This window comes from Arachis ipaensis, chromosome B9 (genome assembly GCF_059453495.1).
Source record: "Arachis ipaensis isolate K30076 ecotype BB chromosome B9, ASM5945349v1, whole genome shotgun sequence".
NCBI lineage: Eukaryota > Viridiplantae > Streptophyta > Magnoliopsida > Fabales > Fabaceae > Arachis > Arachis ipaensis.
In genome coordinates, this window is record NC_142444.1 from 50,417,454 (window position 1) to 50,439,138 (window position 21,685).

Here is a 21,685-nt window from a genome sequence, read left to right on the forward strand (position 1 = left end):
CACCGAGCATGGACGTGTCTGTGATGTGGGCATTTAAGACTGTCCGTGATGGCCAGATCATCGATCTCCAGTAGGCTTTTGTCGTATCTTTTGATTGTATTCTAAGAACTTATAGTTTTATGTTGGTATCTTGGCCATTTTGGCCGTTTATCAAATTTGTGTTTGAGGCCGTTCGAGCCAATTAAGGGTTTTGTGTTTCAACCGTCCTCGTTTATTCTTGAGTCATTTCGTGTGACTCATAGTGGAGGGGTAGGCCCTCGTTGGGCCGTTTGCCCGTGTTGTATGGATATCCGGTTTTTGGCCCCGGGGGTGATCAGTCCCTGGTGGTGGCCGTTCGTTCCTTATTTTTGGAAGGGGTTTATCATTTTCCAAAATAGAGAAGAGGAGGTGAAATAAACTTTATTTTAAAATACATGGCCTCGTTAAAACCCTCCCAGGTGGGCGGCAAAGAGTACCCGGGAAGAACACTTGATTAATTAATGAGTTAAAAAAGTATAAGGGAAGGGTAATTTTAAACCTACATTTTCTTAAGTGTAGTACCATCGCAGGTTGGCGGCATTCCATATTCTCGGTACCTCGCTTTCGTCGATTCATTCGAGATTGTAGGCTCCTTTCCCGATTGCGACGATGAGGTATCGGAGTTGTCTAGGTGCCGTTGGAAAAGTGCCGACGAAGTTGACACCCCATGTTCCGAATGGCCGGTCTGCCGTTATGATGCTGAGCTAGTGTGGGGCGACTTGGTGGAAGTCAGCATGTATTTGGCATTTGCTACAGTTTTTTACCAGCTACATGGAGTCTCTGATAACCAAGGGCCAAAAGTATCCAGCCCAGATAATTTTCTAGGCCAAGGTTTTGCCTCCGATGTGATGGCCGCAGCAGCCTTCATGGATTTCGCGAAGTATGTACTCCGTGTCCCTGGGCTCAACGCACTTGAGTAGGGGCTGCAAGAATCCTCGTTTGTACAGTTGTCCCGTCACGATGGTGTAGTTAGCGGCTTCCTTTTTTATTCGATTTGCTTCTTTAGGGTTCTCGGGTAATACTCCGTTAAGGAGATATTGTAGGATAGGGGAGGTCCATGATTCCTGGTCGGAGATCGGTAGGCCGGTGCCGGTCGCGGTTGATACAGATGGTGTTCTAATGACTTCTTGAATTAGCGACCGATTTCCTTGTCTTGGCCTAGCTAGTTTTGAGAGTAGGTCTGCCCTTGCATTTTGTTCCCTGGGGACGTGTTGTATGGTTACACGATCGAATTCTTCCATTAGCTTGTTTACTTTGGTGAGGTATTGTTGGAGTAGGGGATCTCGTGTTTGGTAGTCTCCGTTGTCTTGGGAGCTGACTACCTGTGAATCACTGCATACCTCCAAGATTTTTGCGCTGACCTCCTTGGCTAGTGTCAAGCCAGCTAAGAGAGCCTCGTACTCTGCTTGGTTGTTGGAGACCGGAAACTCGTACCGAATGGATTGTTCGATTACGATCCCGTTTTGGCTTTCGAGTATCACCCCGGCTTCCTCGGAAGTGGTGTTGGATGAGCCGTCTACGTGTAGCTTCCAAGTTTCGGTGGTGGGGTTTCCTGGAGTCATCTTGGTGATGAAGTCTGCCAGGGCCTGTGCTTTGATTGCGGTTCGGGGTTCGAACTTTATTTGGAACTGGGATAGTTCTATGGACCATGCTAGCAATCTCCCCACCAGATTGGGCTTATGTAGGACTTGCCTGACCGCTTGGTCGGTTCAGACCGTAATGGGATGAGCCTTGAAGTATTGGCGAAGACGTCGAGAGGCTGTGAGTAGTGTGAAGGCGAGTTTCTAGAGGCAGGAGTAGCGTGACTCCGTGTCTTGAAGGACTTTGCTTACGAAATAGATAGGTCGCTGGGCCTTATTCTCGTCTTCTCGGACAAGTGCCGCCGCAAGTGCTTCTTCCATTATGGATAGGAATAGGTAGAGGGCCTCTCCTATTTGGGGTTTAGCAAGAATGGGGGGTTATGCTAGTACTTTCTTGAAGTGTTGGAATGCCCCTTCACAGTCTGTATCCCACTTGAAGGGAGTTCCTTTCTTCATAAGTTTGAAAAAGGGGATCGCCTTCTAGGCCAACGCGCTGAGGAAATGGGATAGGGAGGATAGTCGGCCGGTCAGTTTCTGGATGTCTTTGAGATTTTTTGGACTTGCCATTTCGAGGATGGCTCGACACTTCTCGAGGTTCGCCTCTACCCCACGTTGTGAGATCATGAACCCCAGGAATTTTCCTGCTTCCATTCCGAAGGCGCATTTTGTCGAGTTAAGGCGCATTTGGTGCCTCCTCAAGGTGTTCATAACGAGCTTAAAGTCGCCGATAAGTTGCTCGCAGGATTCAGCTTTGTCCCGGACAAGCCTTGGAATATCTTGTTGACGAGTCTTTGGTAAGTGGCTTCAGCGTTTTTCAGGCCGAAGGGAATGACTGTGTAGTAGTACGTGCCGTCGGGGGTGATGAAGGTCGTTTTCTCCTTGTTGGGTCAGTGCATGAGTATCTGGTTGTACCCGGAGTATGCATCCATGAAGCTGAGCTATTGGTGACCGGATGCTGCGTCTACCAGCCCATCGATATTTGGTAGGGGGAAGGCGTCTTTTGGACAGGCTTTGTTTAAGTTCATGTAGTCGATGAACATCCGCCACTTCCCATTAGCTTTTTTTACTAGCACGACGTTAGCTAGACAGGTTGCATAGGGTAGTTCCCTGTTTCTTTACCTCGCCTCGGTCGAGGGACATTTTTCGTCTCTTCTGTGTCACAGGCTTGGCCTTGGGATCTACGGCTAGTTAGTGGGATATTAGGTCGGGATCTATTCCTGGCATGTCTGCGGAAGTGAACGCGAACAAGTCTCTGCTCTGTCTTAGGAGGCGTGAGAGATCTTCCTTAAGGTCTTATAGGAGGTTCCTGTTGACGACAGTGTATTCTTCTTTGGTGTGTCCTATTTGTAGTTTCTCCATGTCTCCCTCTGGTTCTAGTCTAGATTGTCCGTCTTGCCGGGAATCCATGTTATCTAAGAATATGCCAGCCGCGACATGGGATCTCTTTCGTAGGGCTAGGCTGGTGTTGTCGCACTCTACTGCAATTTCCCGGTCTCCGTGGATTGTTCCGATAGAGCCGTCCTCTGCGGTGAACTTCATGAAGAGGAATTTTGTAAAGATGACGGCGGAAAGGTCGTTGATTGTTTTTCTTCTGAGGATAACGTTGTAAGCAGTGTAGTCCTTGAGGACCATGAACTCGGATAGGATTGTCTTCCTTTGGTTTCCTGTCCCTGTGGTGAGGGGGAGGACGATGGAACTGTCTGGCTTAAGAAAGTTGTCTCCGAGTTCGGTGACTCCGTTGCGGTGTGTCTGGAGGTTGTCGTTGTGGAGTCCAAGCTTGTCGAAGGCTCCTCTGAAAAGGATGTTGGAGTCTGCTCCCGTGTCCACCAGTATTCTTTTGACTAGCCCGGTTCCAATCTTTGCCGAGATGACAAAGGGGGCGTCTTCTGTCGAGGTGCCGTGTTAGCAGTCCTCAGGGGAGAATGTTATCGCATTACCGGTGGTGACGGTTGGGGTTTGGTTTCTGACTGCCAAGATCTTGAGATCCTTCTTGAGTGCCGATTTCGATTTTTCCCGTGGTGTCTTTGCCTGTGATGACATTTACGATTATGGTCGGGTCTATCTCTGGGCTTTCCCTGGGGGCTTGTCTCAGTGTCCTCGGGTTGCGTCCTTCTCTCTCTGGTGATCTGTCTCTTTCTACACGTTTTGGTTCCCTAATGATTTTGGCGAACTCTGGGAGCTTGCCATCTCGTATAGCTTGTTCGAGAGCATCTTTTAAGTCGATACAGTCTTGTGTCCTATGTTCGTATCCTTGGTGGTAATCGCAGTATAGGGTTTTGTTGTCGCCCATTCTTTCCTTGAGTTGTCCGGCCTTCGGGAGGATACCTCGGTCTGCTATTTGGTGGTATATCTCGGTAATCGGGGCTGTCAGGGGTGTGTAGTTAGAGAATTTTCCGACTCTGGGAGGTCGGTTTATGTTTGCTGGTTTGGGATGTTCCTTCTGGTTTTCTCTTGGTGGGGGGGTTATGTCGAGGTGCTGTGTTGTCGTGCTGTGTGTTGCCATGCTGCCATTTATTGGCGGCTACGACTTGGATTACCTCTTCATCGTTTATGTACTCCTTTGCGATGCCCTAGATCTCGTGCATGGTCCACACCGGTCTGGTAGTGAGGTGTTTCCGGAAGTCTTCATTCATGAGTCCATTAGTTAGGCAAAGGCTTGCGACTGAATCCGTGAGTCCGTCGACCGTCAAGCATTCGTCGTTTTCCTCCCAAGTTTTTGGGAGCCCGTGTTTCGAGGCCGTTTTCCTTATTTTGCAGTGGGGTGGTCTGGCAAATAGCCTTTGCTATCCTTCCATGGGGTGTAGCCTCTCAGTGTTCGGGAGTTGGGTTCGTCGTTCGAGAGTTATCGTGGTGGCTCGGGGACTGCTCCTCGAAGACGTCTGCCATTCCGTCACGACATTGCAATTCCCCACAGACGATGCCAATTTACAAGATGTGTCCGGTACGGGTTGAGAGATGGATCGGGAACTTTGCGGGTCGGGGCGGATGCTGGATCCTTCGACTGGAGTAATGGGGGTGGTACCTGCAAAGACACTCCAACGCTCAAGTCAGAATGGATCTCAGAGGTATAAGGTGTGTAGAGTGAATGTCGTACCTGAGGGGCCTAGGGCTTCCTTATATATAGGTGATGGTGATTATCTTAAATTATCTTATTTGGTTAAGATAAGGGAGGTATTTGAATTTGATTGTTGGTTAGAAGCTCTTAGTGTGCCGTTTCAAGCCTTCTAGAATAGCGGTGTGGTTTGGACCCAGGTAGTTGGGTCCGGAAGCTATTCCGGGTACGGAATAGCCGTGGGTCAGATCTGTAACAAATAATAATAATGATAATGATGATGATGATGATAATGATGATGATGATGGATACAATGGAACATGTCAATGCATACTAAGTTTAATTGAATAATTCCAGTTCATTGTATAATCATTATTATATCGAATAATGAATAAATATCATAGCACATAGTCTTAATTATCATATAATTTTTTCAATAAATAAATAAATAAAATAGTTATTATCATATTGCTTTTCGATTCAACCTACCAAGCCATCGAATTTATATAATTTGATTTACCATGAAATATAAGTTATATAAATATTATCAAAACCTTAAGGGTTCATTATGGTAGAATTCATAATGACAAAAAATATAAGTTATATAAATTTTTTTAGTCTAATAATTTAATAATACATTTTAATTTTACACTTTTAAAAATTACTAGATAACAAATAATAAAAAAATAATAAATTTTATTTACTTTCTAATATTCCATGTGTGAATTACTAAACAATAAAAAAACATATTTTTTTATTACACAATCAATTTCATAAATAAAGAATCGACACGAGAAAATACAAAATTAGAGATTCTATTCATTAACCTCGATTTTGTAATAAAAATAATGGATTGTTTTCTAAATGACGTAAACTAAAAAAAGACTGTTTTACAAACTAATCGATTACTATAATAAAAAAATTGATTGGATCTCTGCTGATTGCGATTTCTGCAACTGTGATTATCACATAGTAATGAACAAATATTAGGATATTAAAAAGATGAATAAACAATGAAGAAAAATTAGATATTAAGTAAATGGATAAACGATGAACAAAAATAATGAAAAATTGATAATTAAAGGCATTGATAAACGATTCCAATTGTAGGATTGAGTAATTGAAAAATAAATTGATGATAGAGTATTCACCAATTTATAATCTTAATATTAAAAAAGATAAGATTAGAGTATCTAAATCAAAATAAAAACTTAAAAATTGAAGATAGAATTTTAAAGATAAGATAGATGAATAATAAAATAATAATTTATAAACAAGAGGAGGAAAATTTAGAATGGCGTTACATATAACGTAGTGCATAATTCAATAGATTTGGTAACACAACCAATCGATTGAATTGTGAAAACCCATAGTGCTTTGAATACTTCAATCGATTGGTAACACCGACAATCGATTAAACAAGAAAAAACTCACATTCTAAGCGCAGTTCAATTGATTGTGTAACCATTCCAATCGATTGAATTTTGAAAACTCATATTCTCATGTCAATCGATTGTGTTACACTTCAATCGATTGAATTCTAAAAAAATCATACTGTTTTGCGACATCCAATCGATTGTGTTGTACGTCAAATTTATTGAAAAAACTAAGAAATACAATTTTGCTCATGTTTATAGATGTAATAGATCAAAGATTAAAAACTAATTGTCTTAGATTGCTAAAATATTATGATGATTAATGAAAAATATATTTTGTTATTATTTTTGTTTTTAATTATTAATAAACATGATAGATGAATGATAAAAATAACAATTTATAAATAAAAAATAAATTTTATAATTAAATAATATATATAGGATTAATTTGTACTTATAATTAAATAAAAACTATTTGACCGTTATTAAAAAATCGGGCCTGCTACACATCCATGTAACCATGTAACTAGTTGGCTCAAATCTAAAACAAATAACGCACTTCCAATCTCATTAAATAAATATGACTTCCACGCGCCCCATACAAATGAAACGACTACTTTATTCGCACTTCATTATGAAAAAAATGTTCCATCTTCTTCAAAACACACGAAACCGCTCCGTCTCTTTGAATCTCTCTCAAAATCACTCAAGCTTCAGTCACGTTCTCTGCGAAAACTACCACTGCAGAAGAATCGAGAGAAGATTTGGCAAGAAACAACCAAAAAAGAATGAAAACAGCATCACAGACTACCAAAGGTATGAGAAAAACTACTGTTCATTTGAAATCTTGCAATGTCGCGTTTCTCCTGGTTGCATTTTAGCTTTACTGAATTGATTTTCTTTGTTTAGTAGATTGAACTATTGTGAATGCATCTCTACAGTATAACTAGGGTCTGGAATAAAATTTATTGTTGTTTTCATTCAATTCAGTAGATAGTGTAACTAGCGCTTTAAAATTGGTTGTTACTCTGTTCAGTACTTCTTTTGCATGGAGAAATACTATTTTTGATGATTAAAAGTTGAAAGCGGTTTATTCTTGACATGAACATTGTTCGGTTCGGTGGCATTCTTGAAATACTGTGATTGAATTTTTACAGTATTGATGGGTGGAAATCAGATTCCACACAAAAACTCACCGGCAAATGTACCGGGTCGCATCAAGTAGTAATTACTCACATGAGTGAGGTCGATCTCACATGAATTGATGGATTGAGCAATTTTAGTTAGGTGATGAATTTAGTTAAGCAAACAGTTGATGATTTGAGTGAAACTCGAATAGCAGAAGCTAAATTACATGAAACTAAAAGGGAGAGGGGAAATTGACAGAATACTAAAGTGCAGAAGAGTAAATTGCTTGAAACTTAAAGTGCAAGTAATGTAAATGACTGAAACTTAGATTGCAAGAAAAGAAGTGTGTTCAGTGGATTTGGGTTTATTTTAAATTACTTCAATATCTATTAATGCAGCAGCCCTCTGGAACCACAATACCAGCCCAGCAAAGAAGCAACAGTGCAACAATTGGAAGAAGAAGTAGATGTTAATGTGTAAGTTTCACTGCTTATACAAATCCCAATAATTTCACTTCACTACATGTTTTAATTGTAAGTTTTATCTCTTCTGTTTCTTACAGCTGCCCTCCGGAACCTAAAAAGCAGGCTGTCGAGATATCTTCACCGAGAAAAATAGAGCCAAAACCTGTGATGTCTCTTACGAGTTTTGTTATTGAAGAATTATTGAAAGATGACTATTTCTATGAAATTTCGGATGATGAGTAAGTTGCACATAAAATTCTTTTTATTAATTTTAATGGGTTGTTTTTGAACTATTATCTATTTAATGCAGCAATCCTGTTGAAGAAAAACAGCAACCTAGCCAAAGGGAAGATGATATGCCATCCTTTAGCCTTGGGATAAGTCCACCAGTATCTCAACTAACTCATCCCTCTGAGCCGCGTGTCTCACAGCTTGAAATCCTGGCAGAGACGTGGTGCATGAATCCCCACACCTGTGTACAGCTGTACCAGCAAGTGCACTGGGTCGTCCAAGTAATACCTGAGCGAGTCAGGGTCGATCCCACGAGGATTATGGTTTGAAGCAAGCTATGGTTATCTTGTAGGTCTTAGTTAGGCGGATCAAGAAGTTGTTGGATTTTATGTTTAAATGCAGTTTGATTGTTTGGAATGATAATCTTAAAACTTAGATAGATGAGGCTTGGAGTTGCTTTGTCCTTCTAGATTAACTCTGGTCTTACTGTCTTCTTCAATTGTGAATGATTTCTTCTATGGTAGGTTGTATGTGATTGACACTAGTTTGAGCTGCCATCAATACTCCTCCAGATCTGAACTCCAGGGTTAGTGCGGATCCATTTTGATTGAGGGTGAAGGTTCTACAGTTCATTCTCCTTGGTGATCCTACTTAAAATGTCACAAACAAGGTCGAATCTTCCGGATCAGAGGATGATACGCCTTTGGGTTCTAGCCTTTACCACAAAGACCCTAATCTCCCCGTAAATCGGCTGAGCTGGTGTCTCGAGAAGTCCCCAATGAAGTCGTGGATTAGCCGTCTAAGAGATGCATAATCAAGCTGGTGGTTCTTCATTGTCCGATGAAAGACGCACTCTAAACTCATGAAGAATGTAATAAACTTATGCCAGTTCAATGCATTCATATTGATGAATAACAAATATACATCTTAGAATAGAGAATTAAACATGGATTAAAGAGGAACAGTAATCTTTTATTAATCCATAAAACTCAGCAGGGCTCCTCCCCTCAACCTAGGAGGTTTAGAAACTCATACTGATAGAAAATATAATGTATAAAATGAAAATATTATAAAAGGTGTTCGTAGATGATGTAAAATACTCCTTAAATACTAAACTAATGACTAGTAAGTGTAAAATAGTCTTTTTAGTGCTAAAATCCACTTCTGGGGCCCACTTGGTGAGTGTTTGGGCTAAGCTTTGATGAGATTCATGTGCTATGAGGCCTCCAGGGCATTGAACGCTGGCTAGGGGGTCTTCTTTGGGCGTTTCGACATTGGATGCCAGTTTTGGGCAGGAGGCTGGCATTGGATGCCAGTTTTGGGCCTTCTAATCTGAAGCAAAGTATGGACTATTATACATTGCTGGAAAGATCTGGAAGTCAGGTTTCCATAGTCATTGAGAATGCTCTATTTGAACTTCTATATCTCCAGATAAGCTCTTTCGAGTGCAAGGAGGTCACATCCGGACATCATCTATAGTGCTTTCTCTGTCTCTAAATCAGACTTTTGCTCTAGCTCCTCAATTTTAGCCAAAAAATACCTGAAATTTTATAAAAATACACAAACTCATGGTAGAATCCAAAAATGTTAATTTAATACTAAAACATATAAAAACTTAATAAAAATTAAACAAACTTAAGAGAAAATGTCACTCTCCAAGTAAAGCTTTTGCAATACCAAACTTAAGAGTTTTGCTCGTCCTCAAGCAAATATGAACAATGGGGAAGAATAGAGTAGAAGAGCATGGTGTAGGTGGGGATTCTGTGGGACCTACTGGTCCTGAGAGGCCAGGACAATTGAATTTCCCGCCCTCTATATGGGTGTTGAACGCCCAGCTGCTACACCAAGGCTGGCGTTCAACGCCAGCTTGCCTCCCATTTGTGGCGTTGAACGCCCAGGAGGAACCTCTTTCCTGGCGTTCACCGCCAGGTCTTCTGCCTATTTGGGCATCGAACACCCAGCCTGGCTCCCTAGTTGGCATTCAATGCCAGCTTGTTGCTCCCCAGAGGGCGTTGAACGCCCACTCTGGCTCCTTGTTTGGCGTACAATGCCAGCAAGGTCTCTGCTCCAGGGTGTTCTGTTTCCAGCTCTGGCCGTTTCTATTTCTGTTCTAACTACTGTGCATGATCATAAACATTAAATATCAAGGGAAAACTCTAAAAATAAACTAAAATAAACTCAAAAGAAAATAAACAAAAGAAATAAGAACAGAAATACTCTACTCATGGTTGGGTTGCCTCCCAAAAAGTGCTTCTTTAATGTCATTAGCTTGACACTCAATTGCTGACTTTCTTCCTCTTCTTCTAGTTGGTTAACAGAAATGACTCCATGGGAGAAGAGGAGGAGATTAGTGCCCTCAGAATTGAATTCCTCCTAACAAGCTTTCTTTTAGTGTGATGAGCTTGATTCTCTTTGCTTGTTAGGGTAGGGCTTGTATTGTTTCTCCATCCCATATGCATTTTCCTCTTGGGACATTCCTCTTTGGTGGGTGATGATTGCCCAACACCAAACTTAAGTTTGATGTCTGGGGAAACTGTATGATTTTTCACCAGGGGAGGAGGCTCCAGTATTGTACTCTACATGGAAGTACCTCCTTTGTCAATACCTGATTTCTAATTATCTTTCACCCCAATCCTAATTCTTTTCAATCCTACTTATTTCTTCTTCCTTCTTCCTTATTCTTTCTTCCTATCTATTACTTTCTCTTCCCTTCTTCATATTCTTCATTAGGTTTCTTTTCTTCTTCCCCTTTTACCCTTTCATTATTACATTAATTTATGTTTCTTTCTTCTTTATTTTTCTTTTAGTTTCATTCTCCATGGTTTATTTTTCTTTCTTTTTCATGCATTCTTATGTTGGTATTGGAGTTTTGTTTGGGTATTACCTTATTATTCTTGAGCTTGTGGATATTATGAGGAGTGATTTGACAATTGATATTTTAATTTGGCTCTCATATACATTTGGATTATATTATTTTCATTCCTACCTTAACTTGCTCACCAAGTGTTTGTGAAAAAGCACCTATGGCATCTTGAAATCTATTTTGTTTTACTCTTTCACTTGAATGCCTCTTTTTCACAACACCTGTACTCCACATGTATTTGGGATTATCATTCATAATTGTCATCATACACATACTCTCTAATTTGGCACCTTTAATTATTGATGCTTGAGTCATGCTTCTCATGCCTATTACTTGCATGCTTTTACTCTGTTGCATCTAATTATTATGAATTGCCTTCTTGTTCCTCATTGATGTCTTACCTATATGTTGTAGCTAGCATGTATTTGAGCTATCATCTTTCCTTTGGCATTCATTATTACTTGAACTTTTCTCACCTCCGATTTTAGTTATATATGTTTCACATTTTTCCTCTTTCTTTCTTCCTTAGGCATGGGTACCAAGAAGGGTAAGGAGAAGGCCACTGACAAGACACTGGCAAGGCGAGGAACCAATAGAATACTGGCAAAGGCACTACCATCTACCAGTGTAAAGCCACCAGCAAAGTGGGTAAAGAGGATCATTAAGGTTGATGAAGCAGAAAAAGCCTTTCCCGCACAAGACTCCACACGGTTTGCTAACCGTTATTGCGAACAGATGTTCCCCATCCTAGCCGAGAGGAACTACAACAATGAGCATCTACTCATTGTCCCAACACACTTTGTTGATTTTGTTGAGCCTCGCATAGAGTGGAGACAGTGGAGATTTTTGAGGAGACAGCCGTGAGAGGCCAACTTATCATGGGTAGTTGAATTCTACTCAAACTTCTACTTCCCTACTCTGCAGACTATCTACGTCTGTCAACAGCAAGTCCCTGTCTCCGAGAGTACCATACAGAGAGCACTGGACCTTTCACCTAGTCTAGAGGGTTGGGATGCATACCAAGAAGCATCTCGTAAGTGCCAGATGTATCAGTTCGACTGGGATAGCGTCCTTGGAGTTATAGCCCAACCTGGCAGCACGTGGATCTACGGGCAGCATCGTTCAAAATCCAAGAGCATCTCAGCCCAGTCACTCACCCTGGAGGCTCACATGTGGGCACAAATTATGTCCCACTATGTCTTTCCAAGCACTCACGAGTTGACCTTCAAAGCAGACATGGCTGTCCTCATCTGGTGCATCCTGACAGAGCAACCCCTCAACCTGCCCCGACACATCCGGCAAGCCATGTGACACATACAGATAGCGGGTAATCTGCCATTCCCCGCCTTGGTCTCAGATTTAGTCTCAGCAGCAGGTGTGTCCCATCGGGCAGGAGACACGAAGGTCATGATCCCTAGGTCCGACTTGTATGTCCCGAATGGGAAGTACATCAGGCCACCGGTTCCCTCTGCGAGCCGGCCTGCAAGCCCACCTTTGGATACTCCTCCCTCTTCCACTCCACTATCATCCACACCACAAGCACCATCCATCCATCAGATGTTCCTACAGATCCTTGAAAGGTTCGACCGGCAAGACCGGCGAATGGAGCAAATGGAGCACCGTAACAAGCGTAGATACAACTATCTGAAGGAACTCATAGCTGGTACAAACCCACCTCCGAAATAGAAGGACACACGGGACTCCCCTTCATCCAGTAGCACCAGAAGCCAAGGCGAACTAGACACTGGAGGCGATGCTTCCAGCCCTCCCTTACTCCTTACTGATGGCACAGAGGATCATGCCAAGCCTTAAGTGTGGGGAGGCCAGCCCTTAACTTCCGGAGGTAACTTCTCTCTCTTAACTCCAACATTTGACTTTTTCCTTTGTTAGATAGGATAGATTGCATGATAATAATTACTTGCATGTATGTTTTGCTTGATTAAAGTAATGAGTTTCCTTTCAAGACTCTTTTTATAGCATTCGACTAATTTAAATTGAAAATTTGTGTTAAACTTATTTGAAGACTGTAATTTGGAACATGAATTTTAGCTAAGAACACACAACTTGTGAGATTTGAGCTTAATTACATGGTTACACTATTTAACCATAATATTTTATTCATGTCTGTTCTCTTCTCTATGATGGCAATCTATATTTTATTCCATTCTATATGTCCATTGTTTAGCGTATTTACATGCATACATATGATTGAGGCCATCATTTGTTATTAGCTCACTTATCCCAAATAGCCTACCCTTTTAATCACCTTTATTAGCCACCTCGAGCCTTTTAATCCACATTTGTTCTATATTTTACCACATCACTAGCCTTAAGCGGAAAAATAATTAATTACCTCAACTGAATCTTTGGTTAGCTTAAGTTAGAGATTGTGTATCAATTAAGTGGGGAACTGTAGGAACTTGGATTGATGAAAGTGTACAGTGTTCTATTGAAAAAATATGGGAAATTTGGGAGCCTACTCATGTGAGACCAGAAAAATTAAAATACCATGTGCATTGATATGTTGTGTTTATTTTTACCTTTAATTTAAAAAAAAAAAGGAGAAAACCCCAAACCAAAAATATTCAAATAATTAAGTAAATAGATAAATAAGGGGACAAAATTACCCTAATGCTAAGTTTAATAAAAGATCAATGCACATGTGGTGAAACTAAAGAAATATTTGGTACATGAGTATGTGATACAAAAGTGGGAATTATGGGTAGCTAGGCATGAATTTAGAGTAACATTGATGAGCGGATAATTTATACGCTTTTTGGCATTGTTTTTAGTATGTTTTTAGTAGGATCTAGTTACTTTTAGGGATGTTTTCATTAGTTTTTATGTTAAATTCACATTTCTGGACTTTACTAGGAGTTTGTGTGTTTTTCTGTGATTTCAGGTATTTTCTGGCTGAAATTGAGGGACTTGAGCAAAAATCAGATTCAGAGGTTGAAGAAGGACTGCTGATGCTGTTGGATTCTAACCTCCCTGCACTCAAAGTAGATTTTTCGAAGCTACAGAACTCGAAATGGCGCGCTTTCAATTGCATTGGAAAGTAGACATCCAGGGCTTTCCAGCAAAATATAATAGTCCATACTTTGCCCAAGTTTAGATGACGCAAACTGGCGTTCAATGCCAGCTCTCTGCCCAATTATGGAGTTCAGCGCCAGAAAGGATAAAAAACCAGAGTTGAACGCCAGAAATGGATCAAAACCTGGCGTTCAACTCCACAAATGGCCTCTGCACGTGGAAAGTTAAAGCTCAGCCCAAGCACACACCAAGTGGGCCCCGAAAGTTGATTTATGCATCAATTACTTACTTCTGTAAACCCTAGTAGCTAGTTTATTATAAATAGGACATTTCACTATTGTATTTGACATCTTTTGATCATCTTAGGATATTAGGATCATCTTTGGATACCTGGTTCTTAGATCAGAGGGGCTGGCCATTCGGCCATGCCTACTCTCTATTCACTTATGTATTTTCAACGGTAGAGTTTCTGCACTCCATAGATTAAGGTGTGGAGCTCTGCTGTTCCTCAAAGATTAATGCAAAGTACTACTGTTTTCTATTCAATTCATCTTATTTCGCTTCTAAGATATTCATTCGCACGTCAACCTGAATGTGATGAACTTGACAATCATCATCATTCCTTATGAACGCGTGCCTGACAACCACTTCCGTTCTACATTAGATTGAATGAGTATCTCTTAGATCTCTTAATCGGAATCTTCGTGGTGTAAGCTAGAATGATGGCGGCATTCAAGAGAATCTGAAAAGTCTAAACCTTGTCTGTGGTATTCCGAGTAGGATTCAATGATTGAATGACTGTGACGAGCTTCAAACTCGCGAGTGCTGGGCGTTAGTGACAGACGCAAAAGGATAGTAAATCCTATTCCAGCATGATCGAGAACCGACAGATGAATAGCCGTGCCGTGACAGGGTGCGTTGACCATGTTCACTGAGAGGATAAGATAAAACCATTGACAAGGGTGATGCCTCCAGACGATTAGCCGTGCCGTGACAGGGCATTTGGATCATTTTCCCGAGAGAAGACCGAAAGTAGCTATTGACAATGGTGATGTATCACATAAAGCCAGCCATGGAAAGGAGTAAGACTGATTGGATGAAGATAGCAGGAAAGCAGAGGTTCAGAGGAACGAAAGCATCTCTATTCGCTTATCTGAAATTCTCACCAGTGATTTACATAAGTATTTCTATCCCTATTTTATTAATTATTTTCGAAAACCCCATTACTATTTTATATCCGCCTGACTGAGATTTACAAGGTGACCATAGCTTGCTTCATACCAACAATCTCCGTGGGATTCGACCCTTACTCACGTAAGGTATTACTTGGACGACCCAGTGCACTTGCTGGTTAGTTGTGCGAAGTTGTGAACCATGGTATTGGCATCATGTGTTTGGCGCCATTACCAGGGAAAGAAAGAGCAATGAATTTTACATAATTAAAGTGTAATCACAATTTCTGCGCACCAAACATAGAGTGTGTGTGTTTTTAGGTGAGAACTTAGGTTAGTCAAAGATTCATATTATAGCTCACTTGGCCATACATATATCCTCACCCTTACCTTAGCCCCATTACAACCTTGAAAAGACCTCATGATATTTGCATTGGTATACTAAATTTTTATTGATTGGTTAGATGAAGAACAAAGTCTAGAAAGCATGACTAGAGAAGAGTAGAGTGATTAACCCTAGACACTTGAGAGATTAGAGTGCATATAATCTATGAGTGAGGGTTCAATGCTTGGTTTATGTTCCCTACTTTCATGAGCTATCTTCTTGCAAGTTTACTTGTCTCTTACTGTATGGTTCGAATTAGTGGATTGATTTATTTTTGTCTTGGAGAGCTTATTTACTTTTAACCAAGTAGACAAAAATATCTTAGCATATAGTTGCATTCATAGGTTGCATCTCATGAGTCTTACTTTCCCCCATTCATTCTTTATATCTCCTTGAGCTTAGCATGAGGACATGCTAATGTTTAAGTGTGGGGAGATTGATAAACCACTATTTTATGGTTTATCTTGTGCTCAATTGAGTGGTTTTATCAAGTCTTTGCACACTTATTCATACAATTGGATGATTTTACAATTCCTTCCCAATTTTGTTCTATAATTGAAAACTTGCTTCCTAAGCCTTTAAATTGTATGTTTTTAATTCCCCTTTATACCATTCGATGCCGTGATCTGTGTGTTAAGTCTTTTCAGGCTTCATAGGGCAGGAATGGCTTAGAAGATGGAGAGGAAGCTTGCAAAAATGGAACGAGCACAAGAAATATAGGAGATAGCCAGTGAGGAGCGACGCACACGCATGGCTCATGCGTGCGCATGAATCGGAGTTCGCACGGTGACACGTGCGCGTGCCGGACGCGTAGCGTAAAACGCGAAGATGACCAGCGACGCGTACGCGTTACATGCGCTACCTGCAGAAATTGCAGAAAATGCTGGAGGCGATTTTGGGCCGAGTTTGGACCCAGTTTCTGGCCCAGAAACACAGACTAGAGCCAGGAAACAAGCAGAGACTCAATACACATTCTCATTCACATAGTTTTTAGTTTTAGATTGAAATCTTAGAGAGAAATCACTCTCCCTCTAGGTTTTCTTCACATTCATAGTTCTAGTTTTTATGCTTCTTATGCTTTTGCTTTGGATATTGAGAAGAGTCACTACCTCCGTTGAAGTTGCATTATTCTAGTTTGTTTTCTTATTCCTTTACTCTTTTATTGCCCATTAACCCTGTTCAGATAAGGATGTTTATGATTTTGGGATTTATTAGTGCAAAGAACTACTTTTACTTTTAATTAATTTTTAGTTATTATTTTATTTAGATTATCATGTCTTCTTCTTATTCCCCTTATATGCCTGTGAACGCTGTATTCATGTCAATGGAGTAGACTCGCAACTTGACTTGGGGGTTGATTAAAAGGAGACCCTTGAGTTGGAATACTCAAATGATTAGTTCAATTGGAAGTTATTGGCTAACTCTCTATTTACTAACGCTAATCCTTCCATAAGGAGAGGATTAGGACTTGCAAATAAGAGTTAGCTCAATCACTTGATTTTTCTTTATTTAGTAAGGGTTAACTAAGTGAAAATAATAACCTCTTGCTATTCCACTTGGAAAAATCCAACAAGGATAGAACTTCTAATTAATCTTCCCTGGGTCAAGGCTTTTACTTTGATTATATAAATTCTCTTGCTAATTTTCATTGCTTTAATTTATGATTATTTAAATTTCTGTTCTCCAACTCTTAAAATTTCTCGGAAAACCCCTGATTAATAAAATAGCACTCTTTTGTCAACTCGTTGGGAGACGACCTGGGATTCCTACTCCCAATATTTTTATTCTAATTTTGTGACAACCCTTCTAAATTGATAAGCGGATTTTTCGTCGATTAAGAACTGTACTTGCAACGTTGTTCTTATTATAAATTCTTAATTGGCTAATTTTCGCCCACATTAATTTTTGGCGCCGTTGCCGGGGAGTTGCAATAGTGTGCTACCTTATTAGTTGGTGTAAATATTTTTAATTTTATATATTTGCATATTTTATTTTATTTTATTACCATGAGCTGTGTGTTTCTTTCATTGAATGACGCGTTCACTGCCTGACCCGAGCTTAGCTGCGTTTGATCCTGAAATTGAAAGAACTATTTCACGTATTAGGCGAGCTCGGCGTAGGTTAGCCTCTGAGGGTGGTGAAGTGGTTACTAGCAATTCACCAGTCTCCTCTGAAGGCGAATCTGAAGCGCCATCTGAGGAAGAAACAAGCTCTTTTTCTACTGATTCTATTGATTTACGTGTAGATAATATGGCGGAGCCTAGAAGAATTACTCTCTAGGAAGCAGGAGCTCCGGACTTTATCCTGCAACCGTATCAAGTGCGTCACCCAAATCTGGCTACAGATTTTGAAATGAAAACTACGCTAATCAACTTACTGCCCAAGTTTCATGGCTTACCTGCTCAAGAGCCCATAAAACACCTCATAGATTTTCAGACAGCCTGCTCAACTACTAGGCGTCATGGTGCAGATGAAACTACTATTTGGCTATATGCCTTCCCATTTTCTCTTGACGAAAAGGCAATGGAGTGGTTCTACACTCAACCTGAAGCAGTCGTTACTAATTGGGATCTGCTCAGGAGGGAATTCCTGGAAAAATACTTCCCAGCTGAAGTTACAGATAGACTAAGAAAAGAGATTTCCTGCATCTTTCTAGGTGAGTCAGAGACCCTTTATGAATATTGGGAACGCTTCAGGAATCTCCTAGACTCATGCCCCCACCACAAGATTGACCAGTTGGTGTTGATCAGCTACTTTACACAAGGGATGAAGCCTCATGATAAGACTATATTAGATGCTGCAAGTAATGGTTCTGTGAAGAAGTACAAGATGGCGACAGAAGCGTGGCAACTGATAACCGATCTAGCTGAGTCTACCCGGAATGTCAAGCACAGGAACAACCATCCCAAGGCTATTGCGGAGGTCTCCTCTAGTAGTGAGACTGCTGCTCTCACACAGACTCTGGGAGAGATGACCAACATACCAAAGCAACTACAGCTGAATCAACAACAACCTCAGCCTTCCCCACAACAACAGTTTCAACAGGTGGTTCCTCAGAGAGTTTGCAGAATATGTACCTGTTATACTCATTACACTGATGAGTGCCCACAACTCCAACAAGAAGACAACACCTTGGCAGTTACTCATAACTTCTATGACCGCCCAAATCAAGGATACTATCAACAAGGCGGCAATTATAACCAAGGTGGTAACTACAACCAGGGTTGGCAAGACAACTCCAACCAGGGGTGGAGAGATAATTCCAACCAAGGATGGAGGGAAAACTACAATAGAGGAGGCAGAGACAACAGTGGAAATCAGAAGTGGAACAACAACAATAACAGACAGCAGAACCTCCCTTACCAACAGCAAAACCAAAACCAGCCTTACAGAGCACCTCACCAAAGACAGTCCCAAACGCCTCAGAACAACCAACAGTAGGCCCCTCAGATTACTTACCCCCCTCCCCCCCCCCCCTTCTTCTACCAATGATGATATGCTCCACTCTATCGCACAAGGACAGAAAGACCTTTAGAATATACTTACTTTTAGCATCAATGGCCTTACATCCACTTTACAAGCTCTCATCTCCCGATTGGAACCACCTTCTACTCCCAACAATCAACCTTCAAGCTCCAGTGCACTACCTTCTCAACCTTTGCCCAACCCCAAAGGTGGAATTAATGCCATCACTTTGAGGTCCGGTACCACACTGCCAGAGAGGAGTCATGAGGAGCCACGCTCAAAGGACAACACTCTAGTTAAAGATATTGTTGAGGTCGAGGATATTGAAGAAGAGGATGAAGTACAAGACATGGTTGAAGAAGAAGCAGATCAATCAGGGAATGGAGCACCAAAGGAAAATGAAGTCACAAATGAAGCCATTCCCATTCTATTTCCACACCTTGCTAGGAAGTCCAGAAAGCAGATGGAGCTAGACCCCAAGATGGTGGAGATCTTCAAAAAGGTTGAGGTAACCATTCCCCTTTTTGATGCCATTCGCCAGGTACTTAAATATGCGAAGTTTCTAAAAGACTTATGCATGAATAAAGATAAATAACAGGATTTAGAAACTATTCCTCTAGGTAGCTCTATATCTGCTTTAATGGGTGATATACCAAAAAATGTAGTGATCCAGGTCCATTCATGGTTACTATTACTATAGAAGGTGTAAAATTTTCTGACTGCATGTGTGATTTAGGCGCGTGTGTTAGCATAATGCCATTATCTGTATATGATGCTTTGAGGCTCCCTCCTTTAAAAAGGTCGGCAGCACATTTTGTTTTGGCAGATAAAAGCATTATCTCTGTGGTTGGAATTACTGAGGACGTGCTGGTGAGCATTAAGAGGCTCACATTTCCTATAGACTTCTATATTTTGGAAATGCCCCCTAATGACTCAAGAAGACCATCATCCATCCTCCTTGGAAGACCATTTCTGAAAACTTTAAAGTTCAAGTTGGTTGCATTCTCAGGAACTTATTCCTTTGAGATAGATGGCAGAGCAGTGAGCTTCAACTTGGATGAAGCTATGAAGCATCCTCTGGAAGATCATTCCATCTTCTAGTGCGACATCATTGATGAGACTGTAGCTGCAGTGCACCAGGAGGAAGTAGAAGAGAGGCACATGGAGCAAGGTGCAAGTGTGGGGACACCCCCTGAACAAGATGAAGAGAGACACATTGCCACCATCACTAGCTTCAGAAGATCAAGTGCCTAGCCATGAGCAGAAAATAGAGTTAAAGCCCCTTCCACTCCCACCTTAAGTATGCTTACCTTGAGGATCATCAGAAGCTCCCAGTTATCATTACAAGGGAACTCATTTCCCAACAGGAGGAGCAACTGCTTAGCGTGCTGAAAAGACACAAGAGAGAAAATGGGTGGAGTTTGGCGGATATAGTAGGCATCAACCCTCAAGTTTGTGAGCACAGAATATTTTTAGAAGAGGGAGCAAGGCCTGTCCGTCAACCTCAAAGGAGGCTGAACCCCACCATCTTAGAAGTTGTCAAGAAGGAAGTGACCAGGCTGCTTGAAGCTGACATCATCTATCCAATCTCGAATAGTGAGTGGGTCAGTCCAGTACAAGTGGCGCCCAAAAAGTTTGGAGTCACAACAGTAAAGAATGAGCATGGAGAGCTCCTTATAACTAGAGTGCAGAATTCCTGGAGGGTGTGCATTGACTACAGGCGCCTCAACCAAGCTACTCGCAAGGATCATTACCCCCTGCCATTTATCAATCAGATGCTTGATCACCTGTCAGGTTTCTACTAGAGATTCATCAAGGACTTCAGTAAGGTAGCATTGCCTTTATCCAGACTGCTGCAGAAGGATGTTGAGTTCGAGCTGAGTGAGGACTGCATGAATGCGTTTGATAAGCTGAAGATCGCCTTGACTCAAGCTCTGATTGTGAGAGGACCAGACTGGAGCCAGTCCTTTAAGATTATGTGTGATGCCTCCAACCATGCAGTAAGAGCGGCGCTAGCTCAGCGTGAAGGTAAGGATCCTTTCGTAATTGCTTATGCTTCTAAGACCTTAGACGCTGCTCAGTATAATTACACTACCACTGAAAAAGAGCTTCTGGCTATTGTTTATGCTCTAGATAAATTACAAGCTTATTTACTTGGTACTAAGGTGGTAGTGTACTCAGACCATGCAGCTCTAAAATATTTATTAGCTAAAAAAGAGTCCAAACCAAGGTTAATACGTTGGATATTATTGCTGCAAGAATTTGATTTAGAAATTAAGGATAGGAGTAGTTCTCAGAATTTAGTGGCTGACCACTTGAGTCGCTTTGAGCACATTAAGGATGACTCAACTCCTATTAATGATGCTTTTCCATTTGATAGCTTGCACGCAATATCTGAAGTAGTTGTTTGGTATGCACCTGTGGCTAATTATCTAGTTAGTCATACATTTCCTCCTAATTTTACTAAGTATCAAAGGGACAAGCTGAAAAGCGAATCCAAATATTATATATGGGATGACCTATATTTATGGAGGTATGGTGCTGACCAGGTAATTAGAAGGTCTGTGCCTCAATCAGAATTTTAGTCAATTTTAGAGGCCTGCCACTCTTCTGAGAGTGGTGGATATTTTGGCCCTCAAAGAACAGCTAGAAAAATTTTAGACTGTGGATTCTGGTGGCCTACTCTTTTTAAAGATGCTACTACCTTCTGTAAATCTTGTTCCCCATGCCAAAGGTTTGGTAATATATCCAAGAGGGATGAGATGCCCCAACAGCTTATGCTATTCTGTGAAATTTTTTATGTTTGGGGAATTGACTTCATGGGTCCATTCCCAAACTCTAGTGGTTTCCTATATATATTGTTAGATGTAGATTATCTTTCTAAATGGGTGGAAATAATTTCTACCCGTACTGATGAT